This window comes from Bombus bifarius, unplaced genomic scaffold (assembly GCF_011952205.1).
Source record: "Bombus bifarius isolate JDL3187 unplaced genomic scaffold, Bbif_JDL3187 scf7180000008008, whole genome shotgun sequence".
Lineage (NCBI taxonomy): Eukaryota > Metazoa > Arthropoda > Insecta > Hymenoptera > Apidae > Bombus > Bombus bifarius.
The window spans coordinates 4,694,164-4,717,262 of NW_022884386.1; the positions used below are offsets into that span (position 1 = coordinate 4,694,164).

General features: G+C 46.5%; 1 protein-coding gene and 1 long non-coding RNA gene across 2 annotated transcripts in view; one reads left to right on the forward strand and one right to left on the reverse strand.

Moving 5' to 3' along the window:
• Nucleotides 1-5,293: 5,293 nt before the first annotated feature.
• LOC117206618 lies at nucleotides 5,294-6,329 on the reverse strand. Its single transcript, XR_004487416.1, has 2 exons — nucleotides 5,881-6,329; nucleotides 5,294-5,732 (listed from the first exon to the last, which is right to left on the reverse strand). It is a non-coding gene; the product is annotated as an uncharacterized LOC117206618 (long non-coding RNA).
• Nucleotides 6,330-6,479: 150 nt separating this feature from the next.
• LOC117206616 (LIM domain only protein 3-like) overlaps nucleotides 6,480-23,099 on the forward strand; it is a 70,714-nt gene continuing 54,094 nt past the window's right edge. Inside the window, exon 1 of the mRNA XM_033446112.1 lies at nucleotides 6,480-6,846. The gene's annotated coding sequence lies outside the window, so the exon portion shown is untranslated. The remainder of the gene's footprint in view (nucleotides 6,847-23,099) is intronic.

A 23,099-nucleotide genomic window follows, 5' to 3' on the forward strand; every position in this document is an offset into this window, starting at 1 on the left:
TTATTTTCTTCGGAGCAGAAGTTAAACGCGGTCTTGTTTAATGAAAAATAAAAAAAAAAACATATAGAAAAAGGATTAGGATCGAAATCTATAGTTTAAGGATAGATAACGAAAGGTTAAAAGATAGTTTTAAAATGGATTCCGTCGTAGCAAGGCACGGGTGCTGCCACGTCGCGGAGGAACAATAAACCATCTAGCCACCCCCTTACCACCCTCGTAATCAATTTCCTAAAGTATCCACATACGATCACGATCTTCCTTCGGAAAATCACCGCGTCTCTTAACTCTGTTTCGTTCCAACAAACTGTACAAACATCATTATCATTTCCTCGAGACAGCCTTTTACGTCAACATCGAACCTTAACATGCCGAACAAGAATCGCCATTCCAGTCTCTATCAGCGCTGCTTCTTCGTCGAAAAAGTGAATGTAAACGTCGCTTCAACGTCGTTCACTCGTTTCATCGCATAATTATTTCCCATCCTGATGAAATTCGCTGCGTTTTCTTCATCCCCTCTAGAGAAACCGACGGAACACCAGAGCCGTAAGTAGCAAAAGTGGACGCATGCGTTCGCTGACACACGTTCCTATATTGCGAAACTTTCATGAACGCGTGAACGCGTGAACGTGCGAAGGTGACTACGTGCGAGGAGCCGACCGACAGGGGAGAGCTAATAAGTATCGAGAAACACGGAGTCGAAGTAACTTTTAAGAAGTCTACCATTGACAGAGGAAAGGGAGAGGCGAGTGGGGTTGCTCGGTTTCCAGGTTTCACTGGCGTTCGAACTCGATGGAACACGAGGTTTCGAATGGGGGTGGTTTGGGTAACCGTAGGGGTGGTGGTAGCAGTACTTTATGAACGCGTTTCACATAAATTGTCGCGGCTCTTTAAGAAATTGGAAAAAGGCGCGAGATCCTTGGTGAAACAGCTTGCGTCGAGAGTGGCTGGAGAACTTTTTGAACTGCTGTAGGACAGCGAGCAGAAAGGGGAGAAAGGAACGCGAGAAGAGTGAGGAACGACGGGACGCGGGGATGCTCGTGTGTACGTGTTCGCGCGAGACTGTGTGTGGATTCGAATCGGTGTGCGTGGCCGAGCCCTTCGGAGGAACGTCTATGAGGCAGAAAAGAGGGAGAGCACGGGCTTCGAATAAAAGGTGACAAGGTTCTAACCGTGGATTTACGTAACAACACGAATATGCCCGTACCCTTCGAACAGTCGAGATGCCTCGTGCTTATCGGGCCTCTTTCCGTCTTCCCACTTGCGTGTTGCATCCGTTCGAGCAATTACGTAACCGCGAGCAATTTCGATCTCGCGGAACTTTACTCGTGTTCCCCACGAATTAACGATTAACGAGCCAGAAAAAGGATCACGAAGATGAAACGGCGAGGATGGTCGAAAAAAGTACGACTTTCGTGTTGTAAGGATCTGTTATATAAAGTTTCGGAAATGGTAACAGAGACAGGCAGAAAAATGTCACAGTCAATACATTATCGATGCTCGTCCAGAAGAGGGTAATTCGAGTATACGAAAAAAAAAGAAAAAGAAAGGAGGAAAGGAGGAGAAGAGTCAAGCCGGAGGACAAAACAAGAGTGGCGGGTCGTCGAGGCGCAAAGGAAAATCGATGCGTACCTGTGGGACACATTTTCCAAGCAGGTAATCTTCGTTGGCGGACGAGATATTACATTTGAATAAACGTCGCCGTCGATAACCGCGACAGATCGCAAATACGCTATCGATCTAAGCGAACTGCCGCGCGTAAATATCCCATGGGAAATGTTTGCTAATATCGATCATATTCTCATTAATAGTATATGGCTTTAGGCAGGGGGGTTGTCTCTTATCGTCTGCGAGCGTCTCGCGAAATCTCTGCTACCCCTTTCGCAATGGTTCTTTGAGTATTTCGCGCTTTAACCGGCGCGGTACGAGATGGTCGTACGCTATCATAAGAAAAAGAAGAAACGAAGAAGAGAAGAAGAGGCAAATCGAGGGGAGAAAGCAAATATGTACACGTCGAAGGCAGACGCGAGCGTGAAAAGTTCAGAGGCGCGCTGGCGCACGTGCACGCATACATGCGTGTACTTGTATGTTCGAGAGCACACACAAGGGACTGGCGAACAAAAAGTTTCGGGGTGCGGCGGGCATTTATCTCGGCGGACGATGATAAAGGGAAACAGAGGTTCGCGGCGTGTTGGAGCGAATAAAACGTAGTCGCGGGTTACGTCGAATAATGCCTATCACGGAGAGTAAATCGGAATTTACCCCAAATGCGAGCGAGCGAACGAGCGAACGAACGAACGAACATGCGACCATATCTCGTTGGGCCCACCCCCTGTGGCCACTCGCCGCGTCCGCCGGTGTTTACCGCAATTATTAAATGTAAACTCATATTTCGTAATTGCCAAATATTGGCGGTCCGATCGGTTGGTCGTGGCTCGATGCATCTCGCGAGGGGATGCTACTGCTCTCGCGCGTTTTCATCCCTTCTCGCATAACAATCCTTCCCAGCGGCCCTTTGAACGAATTAAACCTCGACGAATCGATAAATGAATTTGCCTCAGTGGTACGTTTCTAGGTGTACTTTGCCTTCCGACAGAGATTCGATAAAGATTTTGCATTTCGCAGATCACACTATGTCGTTTCCTCGTTGTAAATCCACTTATTCCAGCGGAAGATATTTCATAAATTCAATTCTCTATCGATATTTCGGTGCAACGGTTTTTCACTTGAAAAAAACAGCACGAAATGGAAGCTCGCGAAGAAGTTAATCGGATATGCGATTTTCGATAGCCAACCGGGGGGGAAGGTCCGCGCTGTTGACGAGGGTTGTCAACGGCGTGGCGTCAGCTTGTGTAACTATCGGTAATTAATCAGAATCATCCCCGTATATCGTGTCCGTCGGGTGCGGTGAAGGTAAAGGGAGGGGAGGGTTGGTTGACGGTGGCGATGCCATGTGGTGGTGGTGTTGGTTGCGAAAGGGTAGTTAACCAGTGACGTCACGCCCGTGGCGACATCTGGTCCGGCACTAACCACCGGACACTGCAGGACGTTGAACACTGGACACTAGTCTGTCCCTAATTCTGGATCAGAATCAAAATTACCCTTGCGCGATCGCGTCTAGCCTCTCCATGTCGGCAGCTGCTTCTAATTAATTCCGCGTTCGGCACGTTCTACAACCGTTCTCTATCCCTTTCAGTCAAAACGACCCGGGGAACGATCGCGGGTCCAAACGAGCAATAAATTTTTTATTTCAAAATTCGTTCGACCGCATTTAGACTGAGATATCAAGACAAGACACGATATCAAATAATTACGTCGGATCTTTTCATGCAATTCGACTCCATGTTTTCTTATTTCATACTCCTTTTTTTTAAATTCTTTCAACTGAGCTGTTTCGCTCATTTGCGTATCGAATCCGAGCTGGGTTGGGACTGAACACAGTACGCAAACTTTCGAAACGGTTAAAACGCGAATAGTTAAATGGTCGACGCTTTGGTGCGTAACGCCAGCTTCAAGCACGTTCCTCCATGCTCGTGGCTATCAATTGCGGCTAATCCTTTTCGAGGATCACCGGGAAACTCTTGTCCTTTTTCCCGGTGGTTCCCTTTGCGAATCCCGGAACAGCATGGTTGAAAAATTCGTTGTTAAATTTCCGCGTTACCATGTGAATCTTTGCGCGTTACGTTCGGTAACGCGCGGTTTCGTAATTGGCCAGCGTTTACACGGTAATGGCGGGCTGGCATCGTTTTAAAAGGGCGAAACGTAACCCCCTGGTGGACAGTTAAAGTCCGGCCGGCCTGTGGAACCGGTCATGTATATTAGATACCCAATTCCAGCGGTAATCCAGCCATAAATATCTTTGAATTATATTTTCCACCGGGCTGGACACCATCACGAACGATTTGTTCTAAAAGGTGGTGGGGGAGGGAGGTATCGGAGAGAGAAGCGGCAGAGGAGGGATAAGCGGCACGAGGGCGAAAGAGAGAGAGAGAGAGAGAGAGAGAGAAACGGGCTTTATTTAGCCGTTAATCGCTCAATTAAACTGAATCGCTCGAATTAGCTTTTAATCCCGAACGTGGCGGTAGCGTGAATGGTATTTAAAAAAATCAAAATGAAATTTTCAGAACGTTCAGCTGCTGTACTTTTTCTTTCAAACTTGCCCTTTTCGATCGTTCATGCGTGTCCTCTGATTTTTTACGCGGTTTACAGTCCCATTTTTTCCCCTTATTATCGTGTTTACACGTATTAACGAACGTAAACCGTGGCGCACTCCTCAACGTTCTTCAAAAATAATAAACGCAGAATGTATTTATTTATTTATTTATTCAAGCGATCAAAACAGCGTTAATTTTCATAAAATCGTATTTCAGCGATAAATTCTCGTCGATAAGATGGGTGGGGAGAGCCATATAGCGAATGGATGTGTGAAAAAATAGCGAAACAGTGTAAATATTTACGATCGAGCGATATTTGCCAACTGGGAGAAACGATTTCGCGGTGTTTCTAGGAAAATTTAGTATCCACGTCGAACTCTCTTCTCCTATCTTCGAAACGAAATCACATAGACGAGAATTTTCATCGTTTCGCGAACAGCGTAACTATTTTTTGTTTCTTTTCAGGCGATCACCGAACGCTGGCACGATCTTTAGGCTAATCTAATCCTATTTACATCGCGGCACCACAGCCAGATTGACGTGCACGGAAATAAATCGGGACGGGGCGAACGCGTGCACCATCGTGGCCGTATAAATTCGTGCTTTCTCCCTGAACAAATCGAACGTCGGGCCTGATGTAAATGAATTCCGCTCTAATTGCAATTATGTGCTCGGCGAGTGCACATAAATGTTCGTCGTTACGCGATATATGACACGTCACTCACGACCGAGCCGTGCGTCATTGCGAATTTATGAAATACTGATCGATGCTATATCCGTATCGCGCTAGTCTTCCACCAGCCATCGTCATAATTGCAATCAATAGTTGACGTTATATATAATTTGGCCAAGTCGAGACGACGATCCATTACGTATTTACGCGTCCTTGTCGTTTTCTCCCCGTGGGTGAAGAAGAACGTCTTCGTGGACGAAAGCTTCGTAAAATCTAACGTGGTGGTATGGGTTATAGGTACGATTACGTCAGTCACAGACGATTAACGTTAGTCTGTGCTTGTCAAGTTAATTTTCCGCTACACGAAGCTTCCACGGAGCGACGAACCGCTGCCATTATTTGAAATTCCTTTGCTCCAAGTGGCAGCTACGTCTGAAAAGCTTCGAAACTCCGATTTTGACTGCTTACAATCGAATTACGTTTACTCGGCGTGAATCAATAATCGGCAATCAATAATAAATCACGTTACATCGTCCTAGGCTAAATGCCATTCTCCAAGGGTAAATCATTAAAACGTTGGTAGCCGCGCACGCCAATCAGCAAGCATAGCGTGTAAATACGTGATGGAAGTACCCCAAACCCCCTTCGCCACCGTGCCGGGCCGCGTGCTCTTCCCTGAAATCACACCATCCTCCTAACTGATTTGCTGTTTAGCTAGACCGATTTATTTATCGGTCGGCCGTGATTAGACTTTCGCTTTACCAGGGACACACGGCCTCGTTAAACATTGACCGGTCCGGCAGATTTGTTAACGATCGTCCTGCACTGCTACCGATCGTGAAAAACACTCTGCACACCTCCGCATACCTGCTTCTTTTCGCGTAATACCAAATAACTTCCACCTGTTGCTACAAAAGAAAAATACGTTGCGTCGATCGATGACGATTCGATAGCTCGTGTACACGAGAAAATGTCTTCGTTCACTTATCAACGAAAGCTACGAGGCAGATGTACATAATCTATATCTTCCAAATAACAAACAAAGAAAACACTTACAGAAAAGTAGCGAAGCTGTTTCTCGCCGATACATCTTCTATTCGAATTTATTTCGCCGAATCTTCGCCGTCGTTAAAATTCAAGACCGTTCGAGCAGACAATAAAATCCCTTCGCCATCCACGATTCCCTGTAACACCATTCAAAAGTTCAGAGCATACTACGTGGCAAAAAGTTCGATGAATAATACGGTGACGGGTCGCATTAACTATCGGCCCGTGTCCTCCAGGGTCTTCGGCGTCGTTAGTTTCCCTTAATTACCGCGCTTGCCTCTATACCCCCTACCCCACCCTGGCTGGCAGCCTCTGGATCGAAGAAGTCAGTTCGCAAGTTCTCGAAGCTCGAACGGGAGAGAGCGGTTCTCACGCTCGTTAGAAGCTTAAGGAAAAAGCACGTTAGGGGTGGGATAGGCTAGGAATGTGGACACCCACGAAGACGTGCCCCTTTCGGGATGTCCTATCGTCACCCCGAGCTTATTCCGCCCCTTAAGTTCTGGCCACACCCGCAATCATGCGCAGTTTCCACCCATCGGCCAATGAAAGCTCGAGAGCTTGCAAGCTCTGCTGAACGGCTTTCGAGCCGAGCCACTCCGACAAACACCACGTGCCACGCGGCCGAGTTGCACGTGCGTCCGCGGAGCTGTCGAGCTTTTGCGCGTCGTGGCCGTGAGTCGAGCCCTCCAATCGACGCGTCTTTTGAGGGACGAACGTCGTGTACCGGTATCTCTGTTGATTTTTCTGTTCTTCTTTCATCCAGACACACCCTGTTCCCTTTACTTGCGTCGTTGATCGTTGTACACATTAGTTCGTTATTACACTGTTTCGTTTTCTATGCTGAAGAGAAAAATCGTCTAGCTGACGACACAGAGGAAGACACCGAGACTTCACGGTCCTGAACAGGCTGGCAGAGCGGGGCCCAAACGTAATCGGGCAGAGGCAGTTGAAAACTTTGAGAAAACCACGAAGAACGTAAGTAAGAGTTTCTTTATTTCTACAATACGATTGGAGTTCGTTTGGATGAGAATCGAAGGTGGCAGCGGACGTGAGAATTGATCGTGACAAGCCTGGCCGATATTCAACAGTTGGTCCTTCTTTTATCTTCCAAAACTCGACCCTTCGTGCTACCCCTGCGTCGAGCCCTTAACAGGTTCGCTCTTACGTCACCCTCGATTCTTGTAGCAGTAGATCGTACCTCTCGGGTAAGAGGTTGTCGACAGCTTTCGTTTTGTAAAATAAATACTACTGGCACGCGGTGACATCATATTTAGAACATATATATCGTTACTTTTAATAAATATTCCATTTTAATACTAAAAATCTCAATTTACCGTCTTGTCGAGTCGACAGAAAATTTTGTTTCGTTCTTTCCATTACGAAAGGTACATAATTCAAAAAGAGTATCGTCGTGAAATCTCGAAACACGTAAAAGCAAACAGCTAAACGAAAAAAAGGCAGTAGCCACGAGAAACAGACGTCGCGCGTAAAACGACGGAACCGCATTTATCGCGTTTATCCGCGTAATTCTTTTCGCGGTCCGGCCGGATGCTGGCGGAGGAATTCGCGAGCTGTGGGCAGTAGGTGTGGCCATAGGTGTAACATATTTATGTTGTGAACCGGCCGAGTGCGGGCAATAAATAGCGAGCGCACGACCGGCCACGGCGGGGGGTGTGATGGCGCGGGGAAGGCAGGTACGAAGCGTAGGGGTAGTCCGTCGAGGCGCGGGGTTAGAACGATTACGCTTTCCAAACCCCTGGTCGTTCGACCGCGTCACTGGCACCGCCACTGGCACCACCATCGGCACCACCACCGTATCTACCCCCGCGTCGCCCACACCCCCATGTATGTCCTATCACCATCTGTCTTTCTCTCTTTCTTTCACCCTGTCCCGTGTCTCGCGTTTCGTCCCCGCTTAACCCTACCAACCCTTTTGCTCACCTACATCCCCCTGTCCCGTTCCAGCGGAGGCTGTATGGTGCCCGAACAATCCTATTCGTTTGTTTCCAGCCCGTATGCACGCATATACGAAGGCATGCAATTTCGCGTTAGGAATGCGCGAACGAGCGCATCGCAGACAATGTTTGGGGTGGACGGAGTACGAGGCGTGCTTCTTTGGAAAATGCCATGGCGAGAGGGCTTTAGGACGACCAGAGGGGTTGGAATACTGTCTGGTCCGTTTATACGCTTCAACCTCCTAAAGAAAAAACAATTTTCGTTGCTCTTGTTCATCACGATGTTACACAGTAAGATGTCCGTACCTGGGTTCTCGGTATTGGTTGTTTCAAATATCCGTGGGTAACCGCAGTTGGAAAAAATAAATACGGAACGAAATGTGTATACACGAAGGTACGAATAACGTTGCATCGCGTACGCCATTCATTTTATTTTACCTTATCCCATAGATATTATCACATAACGTTCATTACTATAATTTTACCGCTACATCGTATTAAATTAAATCGCGCTACACCATAAGTAATAACATACTACCAAGTTGTAATATACTTATGGTAATAAGTATGCACAGTATACGTGTAGCGTTATCTACTAATCGTGGAAGAGTTTGAAACTTATCCCCCGCGATCTCATTTATTGATTTATCTCATTTAACGAGAAATAAATAAAATTAAAATAAAATTCAAATTAATTTAAATAAAAATTGGACAAACGTGTCGTGTACAGTGACAATTTAGATTGGGTGAATGACGAGTACGCAAGTGGTAGAACGGAATCGCCTGTACAGACAGACGCGAAAGCACGCGTACGCGGCCTCGAGTCACGGCTATGCAGGCCATCTTAGGAAGCGAGCACCCCTCGGCATTCCAGCGATCTCGACCGATCGAGAATCGAAGGATAACAGGAACGCGGCGCCGAGTGGCCGCGTGTGTGTCGGCTGTCCGGCAATCCTAATGATGCATATCTCTCCTCGGCCCGTTATGTCTTGAATGTCACGACGATGCGATATCTGGCGGACCGGTATCGGTCGGTGAGGCTGTTGCTGGGGGTCAGTGGGGGGATTGAACAACGGGAGAAGCACGAAAGCTAGCCGGAATCAGGGTGGTATATGGTCGCAATGAGGTTGAGAGCTTGCGGCCGGATGCCAGTCTAACCATGTCTAGCGTACGTTTACTTGCAAGCTTGCCAGACGCTCGTACGCATCGCCAGCATCCGAGCAATGCGACTCAAGAGTCCGCGTCGCCGCTGACGATGCACTTCAAGATGCAGTCTCTTGGTAAGCACGCTCCTGCCCTTAGGATTGGCCCGTTCGTCGTCCGCCAATCTGCATCAGGGTGTTTTAACGTAAACGTGACTTGGCGTGTATAGAGAAGAGGAATCACGCTGATCCGTGCTTGAGATGCTCGAATTTTTAGATTATATTTTTTCGACAAACGTTCTGGGTATTAGATTCTATATAGGATGCATCTTGTTTAAAGTTGACGTACGTGGCGGGGGAATGATGCTAGACTTTTCAAGGGATGCTTCCTACGAACAAGCGTCCTTGATAGTAATTTTTTAAGGAATACTACCGACTGTATTAGGAGGTAGAAAGATTTCTTATGGGATGTTCAAACAGATACTCTTATTATGAGATTGCCTAGAGTGCGTTCTATTTGGTGTTGACGTACATAGAAAAGGTATAATGGAAACTGAGAAATAAAAGAATTTTCTTAAACGATAATTTCTAGGTTCTCACGATATTTGGTTCCGTATAGGATATATTTCACTTACCGTTGAAGTATGATAACGAGGACAGTTAAAATTAAATTGCAGATTCTGCACTTCGACAAATCGTTTCTTTTTCTCTCTTTCTCTCTTTCTCCTTCTCTCTCTCTCTTTCTCGAGTTATTATTTCTGTGGTTGGAATTCATTCGTGCGAAAAATAAACGAGAACGCGGTGTCACCACTTCTTCACCTTTAAACGCGTTATTCCTTTCAGAGAGGAGGCGTGGTCGCCAGTTCTACATTCGATGGAATGGAAAAACGCGAATTCCATTTAGCATACAAACGCGGGCCCACGCAAATGAATTTTATAAGTGTCCTTTTCGCGAGAACACGCGCGTATTTCGACGCTTTGGCTGCGTTAACCCGGCGGGATTCGAGGACGCGCGATGGGTAATAGGCGGCCGCGAACGAAATTTCCACCCTCCTGTTCCCTGCGCCGGCCACCCCCTCGCGCGGCACGGTGTGTGCGTACACCTCGCGCATTCCGCAGCGAGATTGCGCAAAAATCGGGCAAAACAAACGCAACTAATTTAACTGCTTTCGAACAATTAATCCGAAGCATTTAATTTAATTGCGCCGCAGCCCGTCGAGACCGGGCAGCGTCAGTTGAAACAACAACCGATGCGAGACCCGGCCGGAATTTTCGGCTCGTCGCGCTTGACTCGAATTCTTTCGGATGCAAACAACCGAAAAAAAATATACACGCGCCTCTGCACGCGCGAAATCAAACAGCGACCCATGGACATCGAAAGATGTAAACCGAATATCGAATCGACGAGTCGACGGAAATCGTGCAAGTAAAAGTCTCATGGACGACGAACATCGAACTTCAAAAATACGGCTGTATTTTCATATAGGGGAGAAAAAAAATTGAAAGTAGTTACACCGAGATGGAAGAAGATCGAGAGAATCGCGTACAGGAGTTTCGGGCGTTGGTGGAGAACGAGCTAGTGGGTAGGTGTAATTAATAGCAAACCCGTATAAATCAGAGACAGGCTGGATACAGGTTGGTATGCGCCGTTCCCGATGCGGGATTATGCCCAGAGGGGCGGTTACCCCACGACCCGCTAATTTTTCAAACGGCCGCCATAATGGTCCCGGCTAATTACTGATTTTTATCTCCACGAGTCGGTACTGTGAGAAAGAGTCGTTCGACCATGAGGAGAGGGACAGAGAGAAAAAAAATTGAGCGAAAGAGACGAACGCAGAGAGGGTGGGATAGGGAGGCTACGGAAGAAGAATTGGATTCGGGTCAACGCTCGTTCTGTATTGCGATTTTAAACGGCTGAGAAATTTTCTGCAGTAGCACAGTATATAGTTTCGCCCTGTTCCAAAGATAGTCGGAACGATCAAAACACGTTTTTAACGATTTTATCGAACTTTCGTGATAGCTAAAATGTTCGTTTAACCCTTTTGGCGAGTTTTGTTTTCCACGATAACGTTAAAACGAAATAACCAACTTTCGTCGAATAACCAACACTTATCGTAAGAAAGTTAGAGCGAGTGAATAGTTTGGAAGCCTGTGGCGTTAATGCTACCGATCGCTGTTAGTCGGATGCCGCTTGGAAACTTACCGAATTCACAGGAGAATTGTTGTTCACGTGTACGGGACGTTTCAAGTTACACATCGACCGCGTATTTTGCGCGGGTGAATACAGCTAACTACCCCCAAACACCTATGTACTTAACGTAACCCATGTAAGCTCACGCTAGAACAAATTTACCCCCTGAAACCCCCGAGACGGGTCGCGTCTCTTCCGACCATCCACTTCGAGTCCCTTCTCACCCCCCTAATTCTCCTATGGAACACCGATGTTATGAAGTTGTGTTGAACTTTTCGCAAGCATAGTTTGCAGAACACCCTCGGGTGACTGCAAGGCTTACCTTGGCTCGTGACATATATCTACGCGCAGTTCTAACAAACCGTCGCGGAAACTGAGGGCGGGTCACGAAAACGAGGGGTGAGTCGCACGAAATTTGCGGAAGAACGCGTCAACCGCGCGTGGCTCTCTTTCGATTTCGACCACGTCCCTCTGGAAAAGTCTGCAATTCTCGTATCAGCTACCTGTTGCCCGGCCACTATGTCAATCGACATGTCAATGCGATAATTCTGCTTTTAATGAAATTCACAACGCCGACACATGTGTTTGATTTTGGAAATGATGTTATTCAACTCCCTTGCGCAGCAAAGCGTACAATCTTGCGTAACAAAGATGCAAATCGGCCCGGCTATTAAACTCTTGGAAAATTCTGCTTTCGTGATATCTCGTCACTTCGCCCACGGAAGAAATTATTAATGCTAAATTCGACGATTTGCTTAATTCCTGTAATTTTTGTCTAACTTAGTATTGCGAAGACTTTGCTTATTTTCCCCGAATACGACTCGTGACGTGGCTTGTTTTTCGAACGGTAGCGTACGTACGTGTCGCGTATGCAGCCGAAACAACGCACGCGTTAGGAATTCTCGGCACGGCAGTCGGAGCCAACAGGCCCGGTAGAAACTTACGGGCCAACTTTGAGGGGGGTAACAGCATTACAACGTTATTAGATTTACCGCAAGCACCTACCCCCGAGGCACTCCAGCACATTACACACATAGCCGTTCTGAAGTATAAGTAACCCTAAAGCGGTAGAGCTAAAGCCCAGCTCGTGGTCCCGGTGTCTTGTACCTTAAATTATGCGCGTGTGCCCGCAGGTACGAATGAGAGGCATTCCTTCGTACTTTGCCCCTTTGTGTTACCCCTTTCGATCGTGCTCGTATTCGAAATTTCAATTGCGAATTTTCAAGGAAGGACAACGTCAAAATCGTTGAATTATTCACGAAGCGAAAAGAAAGAAAGAAAGAAAGAAGAGCGAATACAGAGAAGAGTGAAATGAAAGAAAGAAAAAAGAACAGAAAGTACAATGGAGATAGAACGGCGAACGGGCCATAGAACGAGAAAGAGAGAACGGTAGAAATTTCGGTGCGAGTAGCTATTGAGTAGCTACCCTTAAGATAAGGGTGACTTCACCCCGTCCCTCATACGTTTCCGCTATCTGACGCTAAACGGCACCGCTGCTCGTGGCCTTCCACGTAAAAGGGATGGTCCTGGCAGGATGGTTCTACATAATACACCGGCACATTACTGTCGAAACCCCATTAGATAAGCGGAATTTAGAACGGCGAGACAGGATTTTTGTACGGACGACGTACGTGAAAAATCACCCGAACGCTCAGCTTCGCCGCGGATAATTTTCTTCTCGTTTTTGCGTCTGCGGTACGTTTCGAACGAAGATCCTCCTTTTAATCACACTGCTTTGCTGCGTCTTTCTCCTTGCTATTTGTCCGCGTTGTCGCGACATCGTGGTAAAAATTCGAGTGGGAAAAGTAGAAGATGATTTTTCAAATTTGGAATAAAATCGAAAATCGATTTCTTCCGCGACACGTTTGAAAGGACGAAAGCTTCTCTTCGTGGATAGTCGATGGATAGTCGATCTGTTATCGTGGCAAACTGGCATCAGCGAAACTGATTTCAAAAGCGAGAAGATGGGATCCACGCAACAAAAGCCTTTACACGTCTCGCCCCCTCCATCGGCTCATTTAAGGCTAACTGTCCACAACGGGGGTGCAAACTACCCTTATCTGCGGACGTTTATGCCCACGCCTTATCTAGCAACCCCGGACTGCTTCGTGCTTGCTAACAACTAGGTATTCTCTCTTCCAAGCCAATCTCCTTCCTCGAACAAAACGACCTTAAGTTCTCCCGTCTCTCTTGCTCCACCTACCCAGCTTTGTCATTTATTTCGCGTCTTCTCTGTGCTCCACTTTGCTCTGGGTTTATTTCAATTTCCTCCGAGTGTTATTTTTAAAATGTCAAACGAAACGTAGCTTCTCTTAAAACACTTAGTTGTTGCGATTATTTATTCAAAGAATTTAAATTGTTTGTTAAAGAACATCTACTATGCAAAAGGACGGCGATGATTTTCAGCCAAACATTATAACGCGTGTCTCTTGATAAGTATTTAAATGTCGATGTTTCTTAGCGAAACTATTTCTCGTATTCTGAAAACCAACAATCTGTTCTTCTTCTGTATTGAAAAATATTTATCGAAAATCTGCTTTGGCAGTAAAGATCAACGGAATAACAGCAGCCGTGTTAGAATCGATCTTCGAAGCAATGTTCCTTTTATTTTTCTTTCTCTACAAATCTAACGACAGGAGAGGTTAGGAAACAATAGCGCAATTTGGTTCCGCGCAAATCCATAGAGAGGAACGGAGAAGGTGGCGATACGGAAAATCGAAAGGTACGATGTTCCTTATCTCGCAAGTTCCCTCAGCCGGGTTGGAAGAACGGTTGTCGAGAGACTGAGGGTCGCTGGCCGGAGGATGTTGCGGTGAAAACAAAGACGTTACTCGTCCCCTATCTAGGGTTGTAAAATAACCGTCGAACGAGAGCAAAACAGCGGGAGGCAGGGGTAGTAATAAATGAGATAAGCTTGGGATAGATTCTTGCGGGAGCAGAAGGCATTATCGATGCGTTTCGTCGAATTCCTTCCTTTCGTTTCAATCCGACTATCCCCCCCCCCCTTTTTCTACGATCTAACATCGTCAGGGTATGCGTTCAACGAACAAACGAAACTACAAAAAATAAAAAATACATATTTCGACTCTACAAGTTTCCTAGATTCTCTCCAATTTATACATTTTTTTTTTTTTTTTTTTGTTACCATAGAGAAACATACAGGGGCAAAATTGGAAAACACGAACGGAGCTCGATTCGTGGAAAATAAAAACACGTTGTTCCCAGCTGGTGCTCGTGCCTCGCGTCCCGGGAATATTACAAACAACCGGCCGATTTTCCGCTGATTTTCCTGACTGAAACGCGCATAGCCGCGTATTGGTATATCGAACTAATTGGAAGTCTTAATAGCACTCGACGTAATAACGCTGTCGGTATCCAGGCGTGTGCATCATATCGATTGGAATCTACAACGGACCCCTCTTGTTTTCAGCCCGCTCTTCCGTGCACTCGATCTACCTCCGTCGACTGGTAGCGAATCAACAAACGGGACTGATTTGATTTCATTCATTAATTCCGAGCGACTTCGTTCGCTTCGATTTAAGTTCATGCGTACTTGAACGCGTTTGCGGCTGTGGGTCGTTCGGTGATTTCGCACGTGCCGCACGCTACGGGGACAATTCCGTCCTCCGCCGAGGGTCGCAAGGATATTTTTAACCGAACTCGACGCCTATTTAACCTACCGAGCAATGTTTTCGATATTTTTGAAAGATTCGATAAACCGATTCAGCAAATACGAAAATAGCTCTGTTAGGCGAGTTATTTTTCATACTCAATTTAATACCGACTTGATAAAAACAGAATAATTTGCGTTCCGCTGAATATAGAATCGCGGCTGCAGCCCGTCACCTCGATGATTTAATTAACCATATATTCTTTCCAAATTGCGTATCGATTTTAACATTATCCTCGGGTCACGTCGGAAATATTACCTCGAAAGTTATAACAGGTTGAGAGATTTTCTCAACTTGGCCGAACGATTTCATAGAATTTCCCTTTTAGCCGATGCCGAGAGAAACACGTACCACGCGCAAAGAAGAAAGACACGTCTATTGACATCCCGTAACCGTGCCGTGATTTAATATAAACTGCACAAAGCTCCACCTTTGATAGTCAGATATGAAATACTCCGGACCGAGGAGTGCCCTTTCGAAGACAGCCTGCCCCTGCTGGAGGGTGCGTTCGAGAGTCTGGTCGGACTGCATCAAGCGGTGATATCTTCCTCCTCCTTCGTCTGTCTCGAGGTCGAATATTCTTGTAGCAAAGGGGCTCTACCAGCTTCCAGTCTTTCAAACATACGAATATGAAAGATACGTTGGAATGTTTGGACCTTTATCGTGGACGAATGTCACGTGTCCAAATGCCGAGATTCACGCTTGATATAATACCAGTCGTACATTGTAGCGAATCGAACAATCAACTAGAAAAAGATGTGTCACGCGATAAACGATAGTTCAAACGATTTTCGTGAGAATCTTTCCTTACGGATTATGAATTTATTAAAAATTTCAAGGTACCCTTGGAGGTCTGTAGAGACTGCTGCTCGAAAGAGTCGGGTCGTTTCCAAATAGAAATGAAAAATAATAGTTTAGTATTTCTTATTTTTAGTAGGTTTTAAAAGTAACCTTTCAGTAGGTTAAAGAACTTGTCATTTTTTGCTGCACAAAATCGAATACGAAGACAGGAAATTAACAATTACCGTGTGGAGAAATAAATCATCGAAATATCTCAGCATGGATTAATACGTTTCTATTTAACGACCAAAATTCGTATTAATTAATGATTATTTTCTCCTTATCAATTAAATGATTCTAAACTATCAAACGGTAGTGCAGCTAACCAAGTGATATGCCATTTCTTTGTCAGCGCCGAGAAAGCTAAAACACACAGCGGATTCAAAAAGAAAGCGGTTTTCTCTGATAGACGATGGTCCCGCGCGCGTAACAGCCGCTTCAACGGCAGACTTTGATCCTTTATTACATTTTTACAAGCGATTACATTGGCCAGCCGCTGGCGATTCTTTGGGGCGACCTTATTTTCCTCGGCCGAGGACGATCCACCGCGATCGCTTGGCATGATCTACCCTGCCACGGCCTTACCCATCCCTCCGTAACGAAGTTCCAACGAAGGAAGATATTGTTCTTGTTTGTAGCGAAGTTAACTCGAGTTCCGACTCAACCGTGGCTCACTCGCCCCTAATTAGGTTTAAGGGATTATAGAATTGCCTGGCAAAGTCGATTACGAGATTGGAACGGCCGACGGAAGGGCGGACGACGAAGAAGTAGCCGGAGAGTTTTCAAGACACGAAGCCTCTGCGAGCTGAAATTTATCGGATTTCGCGAAACGCGGCAAAGCTAGCTTTGAAGAGAGAGAGCGTGCAAAATATAATCAAAGGCTTGAGTAACTTTCTCGTCCATTTCACCCTTGAATACCGTTAAAGAAGGACGAAATTATTCCATTTCCTCTCTGCTTCTTTTCCTTCGTTTCGGTTACTAAACCGAGACTAGAAAACTTCCAGTTACCACGAAATAATAAAAACATCAGTCCTATTATTTCTTATGGAAAATTAGCTTGCCATCGAAATTTCACCATCGAAATCCTTTCCATCGGCGAGAAGCCAATCAAGGCTCGCCTACGGTTCAAAGCGACTCGGAACTTTTTCATCGAAGTCAAAACTCGCAGGTACGGTATTAAGAGCCGAGGTTGGTGAAGCGAGCCTCTAATTGAAAGCCGTCAAAGTGGTTAACGGGAAATCATAGGTTCCGGTGAAGAGAGACGCGTGCGACGAGCTGCTAGCGGAAGGTCGCGGGAAGGCACCGTTGACGGATCAGCCGACGCTCTGCTGTTGGAAATAGAGGGGTGGGTTACGGCGGTGCGGACACAGAGAGGGAGAAGGGCGGGTAAAGAGAAAGGGACGAGGGTTAGCAATTTTAAACAGTCTCCGGCGACTCGATCGTCCAGCATAGCGTAGTCCGGCTAGTGAGGCTGAGCGTGCAATGATTGATGCCAGGCCGACCGGTATGGAGGGGTGAAAGTGAGGAAGGCTAGAGGATCGGTCCTACGGCCTGGGGAAATTTAATTAACGTAAATGCCGCCGCCACGGCCGGCGTTACACGCCGTGTGTGGCAATCGCTCATATGCAACTGGCCCCTATCCCCCCACGAACCCTCTCTACCTTCAAACTCATCCCACACGGAGCCTCCTCCTTCCCTCTCCGCCCACTGGCTATCCTACTGTTCACCCTCTCGCGATTCACCCTCTTTGTTTCTCTCGATCTCCTCTTTCTCTGTCCCATCGTCGACGTGAACGCCGCGCGCGTTCAAACCTTTCCCCCAAGCACATCCACGCACGTTGCCGCGTGCGTTGGCCTGATCGGCCAGCTGGGGGTTATTAAACGTTTCGAACAGGGGTAAGGGGCTTCGATTGCGGGCCGATTGATGGATCTTGGATCCTGTGTTGCCTCGATCGACCAAATATCCGCGATCTCGTGGACCGCGATAAGTGAACGGGTTACGGCGCCCCTGGAAATAGTTCGCTGCCGCGCAACGAGCACGTATCGGTGTTTCCCTTTGGTTATTTGTTTGGCTTGATTATTACGTTTCGTCATGGTTGTGGCGAAGAAGATTTAAAAAACGAGAAACGAGGAAGACTTTTAACGTCGATATCGAGTAGGTATCGCAGAAAATAACGCATCGAACGATCGGACGCAACGCCGACCGAGACCTCCGTGCAACGAAACACTTTGTAAATAAAAGAGGTAAACGCAAAAGGAAATCGATCGATCGTTAAATACGCGTGTCTAAGATCGAACGATCGTTTCTCCAGTGGCGATTGTCAAACAGCGTTTTTGCCAGGCTTTGTACACGTAAGTATCGCGAGGTAACGGCTGCTGCGGTGCGTGAGAGTGGGGTGGCTTCGTTCGAGGTCGAGATAGGCCGTGAAGGGTGAAGTGGGACGCGGGGCACGTAATGGCCGCGGCACGTGGTGCGTGCCCCCATTAAACCGATCGCACTCTGGATTGATTTTCAGCCTTTCGGCATTTGATGCGAACAAACTTCGTTGTCGGTATAATTGAATCGCCGCGAGTGTCTACCTGACTCGAACGCAAATTAACCGGAACGCGAATCGCGGCGTCGTGAGTTCACGACCAAGGGTGGATGCGGACAGGAGAAAAAGAATTCGTTCCTGTTCGATACAAGAACGCGCGTAACACGATGATCTAATTATTCTCGCTCGTTGCCGACCGATTCTTTGACGATTACCAACGGCTCGTCCGGTTCGCTGAACTCATTCTTCGATCGAGTCCACTCGAATCTAATTCTCTGCCAGAGCAGCTTTCTATCGTAACTTCGTTACCCGTTTTATTTCCAACGATTTAATAGCTTTACAATTTTAATCGTGGACCGCCGAGTCGATTGATCAGAAAGGGGTAGAACGGCGGTTGATCCCGTTCGACGATCGTCGAATCAGGTGGACCAGTCGATTCGAAGGGGTGAACGAGTTCGGGACGAAAGTGCAACGTGGCAGCATGCGAGCAAGCAGCAGAATGCATTCGTGCGGTCTGCGGACCGTAACTGCTAATTAGCGCATACAGGTCTGTATGGCAGGCTCGAGGGTTGGACGACTGCCGGTGCAGGCTACGCAATGCGCCCCTTTATTAAATACCATCGAAATTAAAATTATAATTGCATTCGCTAACCCAGGGGGGTTAACAGCGTCCGTGCGCGCGATACTTCTTTGCGCGGTCGTTCCCCTTTGCCGCAGTCCCCCTATCGCGGAGGATTTGCGAAGAATTAAAAACAGGGAAAGATGGTTCGAATCAAAGGGGAGAACACGAATTTCTGTATTTAAAAAGGAGTAACCCTTACGAACATATCGCATCAAAAATAAAGATCGTCCGTGATAAAAAGGAAATCAAACGCTCTTACTAGAAATTAGTTGGTGAAACGGATACGCGTTGCCAGGCACAGAGGTTGTAAAGCGCTTCTTGAAACGTCGATAGTAACGAGTGGTAATAGTACCGTTGGATATTCTAATTAGGGATAACACGAGCCGCTACTTTGGCAGTCGAGTAAGGCATATGCCGATGAGATTGTAGGTGGAAACGATGCTGAAGCCAGAAACGGCGGAGGTAGAGGCAACGGCAGTAGGTTGTATAGCCCCTGTCAGCCACTGTGCCACTGACGGCTCGCTAATTGCTCGACCAACCTCTAATCCTCCGAGCTGCCCCTGCCTCCGCGTTCTGCCACCCTTCAAATCCAAATCCATCCCTTCGTAACGGCCGATACTCTCCGGTGCTTTCAGAATTGCGAGCATACATTCGAATATCGTGTGTATGATAACGAAATTTCTCAGCGAACGATCGGAATAACTGCACGCAACTTCGATCGAGATTTCTCATCGATCGAGCACGGTGTGAATAGAAACCAACCCTCGTTATCCCCTCTCGCAGGGGATCCGCGTTTCTCTCGTTTCACTAGGCCGGTCCACTAGAATTCGAAATTGCCTCGTCTATCCGCCGCTCGGTGGCTGTATCAATGCGATCATGATAAAAGGGAGAAAATTCCATTTAGGATCGTTCGAATTGTTTTGCGGTCAAGCCGGTTTTCCCGTGTTATCGATTCGATTTTATATCGACACTTTGAACCAACGGGACGTCTTGCTCGTTTTGCACTTTTAAGGAGGAAATAATAAGAGAAAACAAATATAGAGAAATTTCGGGTCCTAGCGTAGTTCATAGGTCGAAGGATAGATAGGCTGGTCACGGCCCGGAAATGAAAAAATTGCAAGTTGCACGGAGCGCAAAACGCTCCTGTGTGAAATCGATCGTCGTGACCGCGCGAACGAATGGGCGAGTAAGCGAACGAGCGTATCAAGGGTCGGTACGGTCGCGAATTAATCGAGCATATAATCGATGTGCGCCTGTCGATATATATGTATGTATATGGAAACCATCCGCCTGGTCACCCTCGTGAACTCGGGCCCCTCTATCGTTAGTCAACAGTGCACGCGGTAACGCTAATTTCTGTAGCGGACGTGTCCTCCTGCTTCGTTAAAAAACGTTCAATACTCTCCATGTATACTTACTTCTCCACCTTACGTTAGGTAATTACCGTACAAATGACCATCACCTAGTATTTATTACGAAGGAGCTCTGTCGTCGAACGTTCGCTCGAATAATTGTAATTAGAGTGGGACTTTTGACTATTACTCATCTACCTACAAACATTATTTCAAATATCTCGATTAACCTCGATTTAGAAATTTCATTATTACTCATCGATCTACATATCCGTAAAGCATTTTTACCATAATTATATTCTACAAATGTTTTTCAATCGATCGTTTTCGTTAAATTACCTCAGTACGTAACTTCGTATGCGGTGCATTTGCTCGCGCGTAGGTTACGAACAGTTGAAAATTCGACGATTAGATCGAACAGGACGCTTACCAATTCTTCTATTCCGACAACCGGGACAAATCGCAAGGTATCGAGGATCGATCGACGAAAGGATGGAAAAGGGGACGCGGCTGGGCCGATTGGTTGAAATTAAGAGCATCGAATGACATCATCGCGATATCTAGCGCATCTCCGCGGCCGCGAACGAGAACTGGCTGTCGGCCGGACACGGTAGCACGATAGCACGATCGTAGTCGCAAATTTATATCTGATTTTCCGGCAGGACGGAAATCAGGCAACGGCGCAAAATTGATCTGCCTTCTGATTTATTACCACGAACTAATAAAGCCAATATCGAGCGTGGCCCGCGGCATTCTACGGAACACGACCGATAGGTAGCCGTATCGCGGCACCCGCTACCGCGACTAGTTCAAATCCATACTTTACAAAAGCCACACGGCCCTGTGATTTCGATGTCGCGTCAACGTATACCGTTAGTGTGGTGGCAGCCGCGACGATCGACCACGATACTGCGACCGATAAACGCGTCGAATCGTGGATTAGTGGCTGCCACGAATCGAACGATGTTCTCTTTTTTCGGGGAGGCAAGCGACGTTCGAAAATTCAGAAATCCACGGCTGAGCCGTCTCCGCTTAGTTTTCGTTCCCTCGGTTCAGCGTGCACGTTTAATTCGGGCGATATTTTATTTCGACTCGCCGTCCACGGGTTCGAATATCAATAACTTTTCGACCGGCACAGTTGGAAGCACGTTTCAACGTTGTTCAAGCCATATCGCGACGTAATTTCATTCTGCCCTGCTGAAAATAGTTTCGTTATCACGGCCGTACAATTCCCGTGTCTTCGCGTTTCTGCACACCGTTCAAAATTTATACTTTTCACGCGGTCGGATTCGTAACGCGGCAAACGGCCCGAACCTGTCCGTTCGTCGAATAATGTTCCTCGCACTGCCAACACTCCGCCACCGATTCCCTGACAAACTAAATTAAACGACGACGAATCGTTCCATTCTATTCGCGCTATCAAAAACAAGTCATCCTGTTAATTTTCACTTACGAGATTTCGCGCGCGTGATCTCGATGGTCGAACGGATCGATGGATTTTGCGCGTTTCGATAACGCGTTGTTATTTTTTACAGCCGTGCCATCGACCGATGGAAACTCGGCATAGGGGCAATTGGATTTGGTGAACGTAGACGCGTGATTCCTAAGGATTCACCGATTTTTCACGACGGCTATTCCGTGTTGGTTCGGATCGATTTCCTTCGTTTCGTGTATTTATCGTCGGGGCGATTTAAATCTTTCGCGACAGCCAATACGATCTTGGCGACCGAAACGACGTGCACGATCCCCGTGGAAGCTTAACAGGCAGACTGTAATTAAAAATGCAATCGGCAACGAGCTCGTCCAGTCGTCCTCGTGTATAGGAAGATAAAGGAAAATTAGTAGCCGACGTGATTGGTAGGATCGTACGGGGATCTTTGAAGCATTTGTCAAGTCCCCTGGACAAATGAACGAAATTGCAAGAAAATAGTTCCTTCTACGTAGAAGTTGCGCGATATTTGTATATTGTTGGAGAAATATTTTTATTCCGGATTGTATATAATATCTGTTGAGGTTATTCGGTGTGTAAACAGAGAAAACACGTGGATAAATTGTAAGGCAGAAAAATATATTTAAATAGAAGTGAATAAGTAAAACACAATTTGAGCTGGTCCAGATCCGCACGCTAGCTGTGTTACCTAATAACTGAAAAACCCCGAAGCCAACGTCGCCTGTCTACTGTTTATGGCCTGACTTCGTCGCAGTCTTTTGTCTACGCGCTGTCGATGGCTTCAGTGCTTGAGAAAACTAAAAAGGACCAGATGTAGAGTTTTCTTAGAAGTGGTAACCACTTCAACAATATCGGAAATTCATTCCTTAAAACCGATAGCCGAGAAAGATTAGAAAATCGGCAATGAATAATACGTTCATGAATGGTACCCGTAGTAAAAATAATATATCTCGATGTCATGCGCTGCTTTGATGTGAAATTAAATTGGCAAGGAAATGACTCGAATTTTATGAGTATTTGATAAGTTTCATTACAACGAAAATCTTCAAGAATTTCTAACCGCATTTCAAACAAACGATATACATTCTTGACACAATCTGAAACCTGGATCTCAAATGGATATTTCATGCGTTACAACAGGCTATTAATCCTAGCATTCGTTAAAACTATCGTCTTCCTACGATCGAAACGTTCGTTACAGATTAAATGTCAGCAAACGAAGAAAAAATATCCAAACACACGGTGCAACGATTACAACCGATAGAAACCGAAATCGCGAGCAAAGGGGTTGAAAGAGCGGAATGAGAGAAAGGAAACAGCAGGACAGGGTCGAGGATAAGCAGCATTATCGCTCGAAGGGATTTCAGATGCTATTTAAATCGGCACGCCGGATCGCGTATATTATATTTCTCCGTTCCATTTGCGTGAAACGTAAAATTAATTAAACAGCTGATACGTCGTGCCAGCGGCAG